At 30.7% G+C, this 13,420-nt stretch overlaps 1 protein-coding gene across 6 annotated transcripts in view; it reads right to left on the minus strand.

The window, feature by feature from the left end:
* LOC107397517 (ankyrin repeat domain-containing protein 33B) overlaps positions 1-13,420 on the minus strand; it is a 53,251-nt gene that overhangs the window by 17,259 nt on the left and 22,572 nt on the right. The window lies entirely within an intron of this gene.

A 13,420-nucleotide genomic window follows, 5' to 3' on the forward strand; every position in this document is an offset into this window, starting at 1 on the left:
CCTATTGTATTTATATTTATATTTATATTTATATTTATATTTATATTTATATTTATATTTATATTTATATTTATAATTATATTTATTTTTATGTTTATTATGTATTTCAAAACCCAGGCAAAATCAACCAATAAAAGTTTAACTTAAATCATCAATATAAAAATCTACATCCACAAAAGCAAAAATATAGGTTGCTCTATTAAAAAAAACATAAGTATGCGTTGGAGTTCATTTCCGGAACCTCCTGTATACTTAAAAACAAATTTTGACAATGGGGGCTGTTCGTACCAATAAAATTTGTAGGCACAAGTTTATTTAAATATTTTAACATGTAATAGAGAAATGCCATGAGGTTCGTTGTGGTCTAGTTTCCAGTCTAAAACTTGATACAATTTTCTGAAATGTGAGCCATTGATTTTGCGTCCCTCAAACGATAGGAAGCCCCAGTTTGAAATGATATCTAAAATTGTCTCCATTGTTCCCGAACCGGAGCATCTCGATTAGATCTTGAAGCAAATTTGAAGTAATCGAAATCAGCGTTAAACAGTCAAAAGCCTGGTAATTGTATTTGAATAAATCCCTTCTTGACGCTATCGATCCTCGGTGAAATAATGTCTGGTACCAGGGAATCAACAGGCCGCCCCTAATTTAATTCCAATCGAGTCGGTTGACACAGATAAGGTCATCGTTCCATTTATTAAATAAGTGGATTTCCTGGAATCCATTTATGCAATCTTCATTGCAGTGTCCAACATTCTGGTCACTCACCTCCCATCTAATTTCGACATACGGCCGAAATTAGTTGCATGGAAATAGTACAATGGGACATGATTTTATAGCCACTCGGGATGTGTTTGCAAAGTTTATGACCTGACCTGTCCTCGATCGGAATCAATACAAAGCTGCGATCAAATGCATCATCATAGGGCAACTAGGTCGCCAATTTTTTACAACTTGCGATTTAATGAGCTCGATCAATACGCAATTTCCATACGAAAAAGTCGCTCTTATCTCCACATCTACCAACAAAGCGGTGCCAATTAAGTGTTAAATGTTATCACCCGAGTCGGAAGAATCGGAATTAATCGAGAGATTCTATCGCGAGCTCGCAGTCCTTGGTAATAATGAATTTTCCGCGATATTGGGGTCACTTTTTCCCTGTTATGTGCAATAACAGTTTTGAGACACAACGAGGTTGACAAAGCTTGTAAATTTATTAATATGTAGATGGCGTTATACAGGTCAAGGATAATAAAACTTAGAAAGTTTAATCAAAATCCAGACAAAGCGGCGTTCTTTGAAAAATGGGTTAATTGGATTGGTTTCGAGCTTAAAGCTCGCGCGCTTTATTTCGAAAATTTCAGCCCGGATTTAGATTTAATGTCGGATGTAAATCACGCCTTGAGGCATGTGTTGCCGACTGAAATTAAACATCGGGACAATCAAAATTGACTGACGGATATCGCGCCACTTCAGCTCTCATAAATATATATAGAGTCTGGGCTTAGAACCGAATTTTTTCGACTTAAATTTAGCTCGCTGGCGTCTGTAGAATCGCAAAGGTGCAAGTTTAACCTTTCATACTAAATACTACGCTGTTTATTTACAACAAGGGGCACGCTGGTTTCATTTATTTGCAACGCAACGTGGAACAAAGAGGAAAATAGGCCGATTAATTGTGTTTACACAATTTTACAAGTTTACAATTTTTTTTTATCTTTTACCAAGAGATAATTTATACCGATTTTGTTTTCTGCTTACTCACTGATAACTAAAATATATGTCACCCTTGTCTATTTCGTCCGTTTTTTTTTAAATATACACTAAAAGTTTTAAAAATTTGTTTCTGACCTGACTAAAAAATTGTTAAATATTTTATTCAAAGTCTTATGAAGAGAGGTATTAAGGTTTCTGGGATAAAAATATGTTATTCGTTTACTACTAGTCTACATTAAGATAAACTGACCCAGATAGCACAAAAGAAGAAGCAGTCTGTAACATTTTTGATGTTGCAAAAATTGTCAAATACTGATACTTTATAATTACAATGAAAGACGTTGTCAAAAATGACCCAAGCATTTTGTGTCTAAACTATGTTCCTTACAAAAAACTAATTAGTACATCATCAACTACTTGAAAATGTGATACTTTTTCAAGAATAATTTTTTTCGAAATTCCTTTTAGTGTTCGAGTTAGTATTTTTTTTCCAAATGGCACCTTATTATGGCGATGTTTTTGGTAAAAGATTATGCTTTAAAACATTGCGTGAAAAATGTTCTGATTATTTCTTCAGACAACTCGTATATCAAGAATATTAGTACAGTTTTTTTCCATCAGGTCCCGTTTTTAAAGTACACTGAATAATAGCACGAAAATAGTCATAACTCACAGAAAATGGGTTAAGTGAAAAGAATTAAAGTGTGAGTGAAAAAATTTAATCTTTAGTGACTTTCTGCATCCCAAAGCTTTGTGAGTTTGTAACAAGTTGTCAACTCTAATTCTTTAGAGTTTTGAGCTCTGTGGTTACCCAGAAAGCCTTTTAAAACAGCTGTGAGTGATTTCAAGCAGCCAGCTCGTTTTTATTTAATTTTTCCTCAAAGTTAGAATATTTCATTAATTGATGAATATTTGTATTTTACAATTTAAATAATTATTTCAATAATGAAATCAAAGCATTTGCGTATGTTCCATTTTTTTAATTTGCTTTTGAGAGGATATGGTAATGGTTACCTTTTGTGAAAGAAAATTAACATACGTTACGAATTTTTTTTTAGTTAAACCAGCAAACAAATCTAAAAAAACGCAACATGAGCAGAAAACTATAGGCTTTCACTTATTATATAAAAAGTATGAACTCTATCCTTTTGTAACTGAAGACGTAGTTTGAAAACTTATATTCCCCAAAAACACTAATTTTCAAAATGTATTTCAAACACTTGACCTGATGAAAACGATCGCGTTCCACCAGGAACAATCACACTTGTATAAGAATTCAAAAATATATAGGTATTATTTTGACGGGTGTCAAAATCGTGTCACGCAGTAAAATTACTTCTAATTCAATAATTTTATTGTTGAACCTGTGTTTTTTTAATAAATTATTAAAGTTGTTTTCCGACTTCATTACGACGGTTTTCCGAATTTGAGCAAAGAGGTTCTATCCATGGTTGTTTTTTTTTCGAGTAATTTGATTTGTCAACTTTTTCACAAATACAGGGTGATTCAAAAGTGTCGGATAAACTCTCGGATGTTGCTCTTTTGTTTCCTAGGATGCCAAATTTAATTTATTGTCGAATTTACAAGTTTGTTAATTGTTTTGCACCTCATTAGATATTAATTGTTGATTTTTTTCAACTGGTATTTGTTTAATGTTGCAAGAGCTAACTAAAGTCAAAAAAATATGATCTGAAGCATCAAAAAATTAACTTAATGTTAAAATTAACATTAAAAAGCTATACCTCGTGAAAAAAGGCTCACACAATTTTTGTCATAACAACTTTTAATTTAGTTTGATGTTCTTTATCAGCACCCAAGAATCAGCCTGTATACATTGATACAATCACTTTGACCAAGTTCGAAAAACCTTCGTATTTTGAGAAAACCATTGGTTTAGAAACAATATTCTTGAATCAGAAATACTTTCTAGAGCGTTATTATCTTTTACCAAAAAATCACTGTGTAAGGGCCCCATTTGTAAAAAAAAAAATAATTGGAAAACTAAGAGAAATTTCTAAAAATTGTACTAATTGGTTTTTTCGTAAGGTAAGGTAGTTCAAGCACAAAACGCTGTATGTTTACTATTAAAAACTTTGCCCATAGGCGTCGTAATAATTTTTTTTCAAATCCACTGTTACTCATTAAAAAAATATAATAAAATGAAAAATAATGAACAAATTATTAATAATAATAGTAATATTTCAATGTATCTTTGTCCTCAAAATTTATTAATGTTCAAATGACAACAAAGTATATTTTAGAGAAAAAAAAATTCCACACCCATGTAACATGAGATCGAAAATATACTCAATTAGAGCAAGCCTTGAAAGTGAAGTGTGTAAAACCAACATAAGACAACATAACTTCAAAAGTGCGGTCGGAAATAAACGACAAAAATGTGGCTAAAATGGATAAAATATGGCTTCTACAGGCACAGCTTACTCTAATTGAGTATATTTTCAATCTCATGTTATTTCATTATCTTAACCAAATGCGTGCATTTGGAGAATCTTTATGTCACTGTCAGTTCGCCACCAGATATGGACAACTTTTATTTAAAAAACTTGAGGTCTTAATTTTTTTTCGACTTCAGTAACAAGTTAGGGTTAATTATTCTACAGATACATACTGGTTTCATCTATTGGTAAAGAACGTTGTAAACTACTTAGTGTAATTTAGAAATTGGCTATTGGACAGCTCCCAGTGCCAGTTATTTATTTAAGAGGAATTAGTTGAACGCAAAGCCAATAAATCAGCGATTTTTAAGTCGTTAACATTCCCGTGCTTATATGGATATGGGCGATGAACTGTAATTGCTCGTGAATAGAGCACTTACAACCGCAACCTCGTTTCGGTGACGCGAATTAATTAGATCTTGATGTTTAACAAACGAAACAATTATTTTACTTGGTGGAGTTCGCAACACGCTGAAGGAAACCCTAAAGGAACTAGAAAACGAGTTAGGAAGAAGTTGTAAATTTCGGCTATAGATGTGAAACAAATTCCGTTGTAAGCTCACATAATCGAAATAAAGCTTCGGACTACAAAGGATTTATGCCAATTAGGTGGAAGAGAAATGACGCGATTCACGCAGCTCGGTAATTATTAAATAGAAGAGACCAACAGCGTGCAAAATTCAAGGTGATTTGATTTGGTACAAAAAAAAAAAAAATAAAAAGAGGGATTTTTTACCAATTTCGCTCAAATTCGTGTTTAATTAGAGCGTAATGTTTTTCCACAAATATGCAAATTGGTTCGCATCCACAATATCGGTTCATTTTCATACATAACAACATTTATCAACGTCCAGACATTTCATGAACTGTCCGAGCAATTTATGAAGCGCCGATGGACAATTTAAAGTTGCATCATGGTTCATTTATTTTTAGCTACACTAAAGTAGTTTATACATTTTTACGAACGGGATATTTAGGGCTGCGCTTGTCAAACTAAATTTCTCCACTGTAAGACTCTGTAAGTTAACTGTATCAAAACCTATGTCATACCTTCGATTTTGACCAAAAAACCAAAATAAAAAACTTCTTAAGTAAAAGGTGATTTAGCCATGGTGACACCACAGTTGAAATACTTAAAATACGAGTATAATACAAATTTAAAAAAAACAGTGGATTAGAATTGTTTTTTTTCTGGGAAAAATGGATTTTGTTTGATGTATAATTTATGAGGAAACTGTATTGTCTATTAACCTACGTTTCGTGTACAATAAGTGAACTTCAATTTACAATTTGATAAAGAATTTTTTTTTATTATTATTACACAACAGATAAAAATGGTACTGAAACACATTAAAAATCACAAGCGTAATTCCAGAAACAATTAGAAGATTTTTTTCTCGTTCAGAGGCTGTATGTAAGGAGAGCCTGCTAAAAGTATATGTTTTGTAAAGTTTATCCTTTATTTTTGGATATTAAAGTCTTTGTAATATCGGCTCGTCTGCAGTAACAATGAAACTGGCCCGTTTTTTTATTTGTATGGTAATAAAAAAACATTCCTGTATAGTTTAGCCCCAGCATAACTAGGAGATCACTCAAATACGTTGTATTTTCCTTCATGCATGTGAATTTTTTCAATACTTTTCTACAATTTCTTATAGTAAAAATTATTGATTTTGAATTATTGATTCGATTATGTCGCTATAAATTATGTTTTGTGCAAAAAGTACGTAAAAAATTGGCGCTAGCCCCAAGAAATAATCAATAAAATAAAAATTAAAATGTGCTAAAATGTGCTATTCTAAATCAAACAATGCTTCAATGCTTCGTGCAAAAAATACCAAATAATAATTAATAAAATAATAATTAAGAATCAAAATAAAAATAAAAAACAAAAATTTTGGGGCTATATAGTGACAAGTTTGTTTATTTATTTTTAACGTTATTTAAGCATCGGTTGTTTTAAAATCATACTAGAAATGATAAAATTTCGATTAGTAATTAATACTCAAAGTTTTCCTTTCTCAATTTCCTCGCTCGGAAGGAAATAACGTAGTACCTATGTACTTTCATGGAATATTTGTATGAAAAATTGTATAAGTCGAATTATTTTTTTAAATAATATTGATAAAATTGTAAAATAATTATTAATTTCTCATTGAAAGTATAAATTACATTGAGTAACTATTATTTTTTTGAAGTGCATGGATAATTTATAACAGCTAATTTTTAGAGAAAATGTAACGTTGGCTTTTTTATAGTTTTGAAACAGCTAATATTTTCAAATAGTCGTCGAAAAAATCATCTGTATAACACTGGAGAAAAGCTTCTTCTCTCACGTACATGATTACTGATTACTTCATTAATTAATTCATTCGTTCTTCTTCGGGAAAGGATACATGTTGGTCTTTCCCCCCTTGTTACTGTAAATAACAATTTTTTATTTTTGTATTTTATATTTTTTTTCTATAGCAATGTCTTGATCTTCTTTATCAACTCTTTTGCATTTCAAATGCAAGGGTAGATAAAATGTTTTAAATTTATTTATTTATTTAATTTAAAGATTAACAGATTAACAATAACTTTTTTCTCTTAAATTTGAAGTCCTGCTATAAAGAGTAATTCAAGAGTCGCGGACAATCTCCTGGGCACTGATAGCAAACATTAAGCTAAGTTCAAAGTTCCTATGACAAAATTGTTTGAGACGTTTTGACGAGATATAAAAGTTAGATTTTTATGTAAAGTTTTTTAGATTATATTGTATTAAATTTAGTTAGCGGAAACATTAAATAGATAACCTATTGAAAGAAATTATTTTCGAAACTAGCAATTTCGACAATAAATCAAATCTAACAACATAAGAAAGAAAAAAGCAACAAATAGATATAGTTCCTGAAGAAAAAAATATTAAAAAAAAAATTAAAAAGTTATCTGAAATAAAAGTCTGATATTATCTTATGCTTATCTGAACTTCTATTGTCACCGTGCAAAAGTTGGTCCGATATTTTTTAATCATCCGGTAGAAAAAATATATTATACACGATCATAAAGATAGTTTATATCTACTTATAATAGTAAACTGCATCGACTTGTATAATAAATAACGATTTTCCAGACCTAATGTTAATTAATATTTAAAATTAAAACTTAAAAAAATATTTGATAGCAAACGCTAATCCCTGTGTGGTGAGATACATTAAAAACATACTTTTAACAGACTACTGAATAGCCCTATATTTCAAAACCTTTGACTACTTTATTTAGCTTTTGATCCAAAAACCAATGGTATAATTAAAAAAGAAAGATGGTGATTTAGCTAAGATAACGCCACAGTTTACATTGCTTGTACCTTTTTAAAAGCTTTTTTTTAACTTGCTCTGTTGTCTGTCTGTCTGTCTCTATGTTTCATATACTTTCTGAGCCAACTTTGAGAGGGTTCCTGCGGCCCGAATGAATTGAAATTTTGCATACTTACGTAATCTGCATGACAATGCAACTTTATATAGTTAATTACCCCCTAAAAGGCTTAAATGGGGTGTTTTAGTATAGTTTTAGTTTAGTGTTAAAAAGAGATGTTCAATTTGTTTAAAAAATGCACTAAAAATAAAAAATAATGTTTTTCTATCAAAGGAGAATATTTTTTCTGCTTACAGGTTAGGATTCTAAAATTCATAAAAGCTTTGGTTAAATCATAAGTCATAACAATACGGCATTACAAAATTACTTTCTTCAATTGTCCTTTTTTACGTATTTTCTATTTAAGTTAATGATAATGAGTATATAAAGGATTTTGAAAACAGTTCATTATATTCGGAAAAAAGCAGGTTCGAAATGGTTTTGTCATTTTGAGACTGTACAGAGAGATAAAAGGCTACAGGAAAAATACAGAGGCGCTTATTTAAACTCCACTCCGTGTTTATTGTTCTTGGAAGCATCCTCAACTATTTAAAATCAATTTCTCCAATTTGATTTAAATTGGTTGCGTCATGGTGAATTTATTCTCACGTCTGGCAACAAATTCGTATTTATTTAACATCAGCTCGTAAAATTATTGCATTTCAAGTTCGGGCCGCGAGTCTGAATCAGAATTTGTTTTAACTTTAGATTTAGTTAACAAAGCCCGAACAAACTCCTACATTCGTCCGGGTTTCAGGTTGCAAAAACAAAATCGTACTAATTCTCTCGCGTCAATCACCGGTATTTTTTTAATCCAGATTCTGTAATGGAGTTTGCCACTATCGACTATTGAGTGCTTCGCTAGGTTCGAGCAACTTTGCATATAATTAGTGCTTTGAAGAGGAACGTCAAGCGCTTACACAATTACGGAACCAGAATCACGTTATTGAATATCAAAGGGGCAAAAACGCATTCGACTCATTGTTTTGACCCGAAAAACGCTCACACTTTGAATGAAAACATGATTTACGACGCCAGCTTGGAGCGCTTCCAAACGCATTGTATCAAAAATAAAAATAATTCGAGTAAATATGTTAAAATAGTTTCTCGACCGTCAATCACTCCTGAGATAAACGGTGCGTAAATCCACATTAGCGTTTGTTTAGCTCTCGATGATAAACGACTCCCGTTTAATTATTTTTATGTTGCGCCCTTCTATATAGTCAATATTCACCCCTGACATGTAAACAACCCAAATAATTTGTATAAATCCGTTGTCAGGCCGACTCAACTGCCTGAAACCTGATAAATAATATCGATTGCAGCAGAACTGAAAAACTTTATTACAAGCAACAGGTGACCTAAACATGTCAGACGAACTACAGGCAAGTTTTTGTCCCACTTTTGACTCTCTGAACGTAAATCGCGTATTTGTTTGCATGTGCAACATTAATATTGTTGTGAGAATATAAAATAGATACGAGACATATTCAGACCTCGAAATGCAACGATTTCTATGGAAACGGGTCGATTGTGGCCTCAAACACGTTTCAGCTTTTATGAATTAATCTTCAGGAGGCGAGGGATTTGCAAACGCCGGCAGATTTATTTAATTTTAATTTTCAGGCTTGAAGCATTTTTATACAGTTTTCAGGAAATCGTGGAGCCCCAGATATCGGAACGAATCAAAATTTTAATGACTCTCCTTCCGATTACAGTAACGAGATATTAATATTCAGGAATAATCAATATCGAACGAAATCAATTACACGTAACGCGGACAATGTTGACCCCAAAAAATTGTAAACATGCGGGCTAATGTTTAAGCTCAAACATAAATAAAAATCTGGAAATAACTTGCGGAAATATGTTTCTTGCAACTGCCAAATTGTTTTTTAATGATTGGGGAGAATCAGTCCAGTTATTGACCTTTTTTCAATCGAAAGTTTCCACGTAATCTGTTTGAAAAAACTTCTGGAATAGCACCTGAATTCTCTCCAGACGGGAAAATCTCCGCCATCGCCAGTAATGTCACAATAATTGTACACATGTATTGATAAGCCCATTGTTTGCGTGTCGGAGCGTTGAGTTCGTGTCGGATGATTTCAAATTTTCCTTTTATAAAACTTGGTGACCAGTGGGTAAAGAATTTGGCTTGCGATAAACTGCAGGGAAATTGCCAGCTTACGTCGTACTACATATTATTCAAAAACGTGCGAAATGATGTCACATTCGGAGCGAAACACAAACGAGATAATGTGAATTAAACGAGTGAATACTTTGAGATATTACACAACGTCTAGACAATAGAATAGCTAAAGTGACTCAAGGCAAACAAAAGGGAATTAGATATCAGGTGACACCAGAATAAATAATTAGCACCAAAATATATTCTCAGATTGTTAAAACCAATCCTACAATTGTTTTGTTTGTGATCAAATTAAACGAAGTCACCGTAATTTATTTAGTAGTCAGAAAATAATTCTGTTTTAAAAAAATAAAAAAATGTTTTTTTAGAAAAAAGATTTTATTTATAATATGCACTAAAAAGTAAAAAATAAACCCATTTGTAAACATAACCTAATACTTTAACCCCTTTAGGGAGTATTTAACCACATAGGATTGCATGTCACGCAGATTACGTAAGTATGTAAAATTTCAATTCATTGGGACAACAGGAACCCTTTCAAATTTAGCTCCAAAAATATGAAACAGACAGACAGACAACAAAGCAAGTTAAATAAAAAAAAGCTTTTAAAAATAGTAGATTGTGTCAGGATTTTATTACCAAATACAGTCTGCAAAAAGTATAAACTACTGACGAAATTTTTTTTCTGTGATGGGAAAAGATTTTTTTTAATTAATTCTAAATTATTGACAAAAAATCTTTGTTCAATATATTTCGTGCACAAATTACCAAAAAAAAAAAATATAAAAAGCAAGTTTTTTCATTGCGTATTGATTGTAATAAACTTTTAAATTTGCAGTTAATTTTAATTTTGCGGAATAAATATCAGCAACGAAATTTTGTAGAACACTAAGGGCCAGTTAACAGAAACCTTTGTTAAAATTTAATTCGTTGTTAAAAGTTAACAACGTGAATGGACCAATCAATTTTGTTCAATTTGGTCAGGTGATCAGTTAATCACGCATTTAATTAGTAACGCGACTCAATATTAATTAGTATATTAATTATAAAAAATTATAGAGAAATTCTGAAAAATTCACATGCATTAAGTGATTAAGTCACATTATTTTAATTAGTTTAATAAATAATAAATAATTGAGTATAAATACATTTGTAATGATTGTAATATTACTTGCATTTTTAAATTTTATAAATCATAAAAAAGTGTGGATGGTAATCGTTGGTGCTCTGGGAACAAATCTATCGCTTAGTAAATAAAAAAATCGGACAAATTGGTGTTTGCTAGTAACTTTCGGTTTTGCAATCTCTCAATCAATTCATTGACACCGCACTGGATTTATGAGAATTTTACGATAAATAAACCGAAAGTGTTTTCAGATTTATTGATTCTGAGGGAGATTTATTTTTCCTGTAGTGGAAAGCTATGACAACAAACGGCGTCACTGCTCGAGATTGGGGTGTAGGTGACGCATAAAATAAGGAAAAAGCTCAAAAAGCGAAAGTTTTCTTGAGATATATGTAGGTATTCAATATTTACACAATTTATGGAAACGTTGTTCCTTTGATGTGGAAACTGTTTACATTTTCTAGGCGGAAAAGACAAATAAATGTTTGGGTGTGTTGCAAATTCATCAAGCCACAACGAGATTTTTCACCTGGGATAAATTACCCAAAAATCTCATTCTTGCCTTATTTTTAGAAAAACATGTTTAAAAGTGTTATGGCGCAAGAATAAATCCTCCTTAAATAATTTTTCTTGGCGCGGAGTGAATCCAGATGTGCATTCACGTTTTTATTAAAAGAAAGCGTTCAAATTAACAACAAATCTTTTAGATTGTGTAAAGAATTGTTCCGATTTTTCAGTCAGTTCATAATTTTTTTTATATAGGATGTCCCAGCGATTTGAAAAAAAATATTATTGACCTTTGAATGTTGGAAAGTTCATCTTTTTTTTCACAAAAGCCGTAAATACGAACTCCCTGACTCACCTAAAATTATTTTCGAATATACAGAGTGCTTCCAAAAGTAGCAACAGTAAAAACTTGTGTTTTTTTAGATAGTGCCACCTGTTTTCAGATGTAGCACTTAACACTAACATTTTTTTACAAAAACAGTAAATACGAACTCCCTGATTCACCTAAAATTAGTTTCAAATATACAGAGTGTTTCCGAAAGTAGCTACAGTGAAAACTTAGGATTTTTTAGATAGTCTCACCTATTTTTAAATGTAGCATTTAACATAAATGTTTTAAGGTAAACTAGCTGTTATTAATCAATTTTGCTTAGTTTTTGAAATAATGTGATTTTTTTGAGAAAAACATGATTGCAAAAAAAAAAAAATTCATAATAAAAGAAAAAATGGGACTTTCACCAAAAAAATTCAAACTTAAAGGATATATATTTTTTCAGTTCACTTAAAGACAAAAAAAAATGAAAAGATTTGTTGCACGTAGAACTTCAAAATTTTAAATGAAACATTATATTTATGCATCTAAATGATCCTTAAATTGTCTCTAAAAACATTAACAGTCTCTTAGTGATTACTCAAAAGATATGTAACAGTAAACTTTAAAAAAATTATTAAAAATTATTGTTTCACTGGTTAAAAAATGAAATTTTGTGCAGATAATTAGTTTTTACTATTACCCTTGGGCCATTATTCGTTATTTATTTCAGTAAAATAACTAACATTTTAATATTTATTATGGCAAATCTTTCCGTGATCCGTGGAGGAGTTGCCATAATTATGGTGTGGTTTAATATAATAAATAATGTGCATTGTTGCTAAATAACCTTTTAGAAGCAAAAAAAATTAAGTGTTCTCTTTAACTTTTTCAAATAATTCAACTTTTAACAAAATCCCACTTTTCTAGAATTCTTAGCTTTTGTGTAACACTTTAAGCCTTCTTTTTAACATCTGAAACCTAAATTATAAACACTATTTTAAAACACGCTTCCCATAGCAACGTGTTTTAAATTAAAATGTTCCATCAAATAAAATTTTGAACGAAAACGCTTAAAGTTGCTCTCGTATTATTAAAAACTATTAATAACTTTAAATATAAGTAATAAATATAAGTTTAGTTCAAAATCATCAGTATTAAAATCTACGCCCAAAAAAGCAAAAAAATTAAGAATTTTTCATTTAAAAAAACATAACGTTATATTGTGGCTCATTTCCGAACATCCTGTATATTTATAAAATAAATAATGTAGAGCAGAAGGTAAGTTAGTACATTAACGACTTTTCTAAAAAATATTTATTTATTATTTATCAATTATTTAAAAGCCAATAATGGACTTATTCAAACCGCTGGAACACCCTGTATGTCCAAACAGTGCAATCACTAATTAGTGATTACATTTCGACCATAAACCTTGATTAAGAATTAGCCACAGTTTAGACAACAACCTTTGACATTCAGTGAGCATCAATACGAGGACGCGCAATTTCGATATTTTACAAATTTTTCCAAATCAATAACACGATGTAACACTAACACCAAAATCCCTCATGAGGTATTTTTTTTAATTAAAGTTCAATGTAAATAAAAAAATAAGGGTCGGTTTCACCATCGATGAATAAATCGTAAGCTAGTTATTTGACCAACAATTTTTATTTGTTTCACCAAACTTATGTTAGTTATTAATGTTAACATCCAATTAGTTACCTGAATACAATATTTTCAGTATTTAGAACAAAAAG

Source organism: Tribolium castaneum, chromosome 1 (assembly GCF_031307605.1).
Source record: "Tribolium castaneum strain GA2 chromosome 1, icTriCast1.1, whole genome shotgun sequence".
NCBI lineage: Eukaryota > Metazoa > Arthropoda > Insecta > Coleoptera > Tenebrionidae > Tribolium > Tribolium castaneum.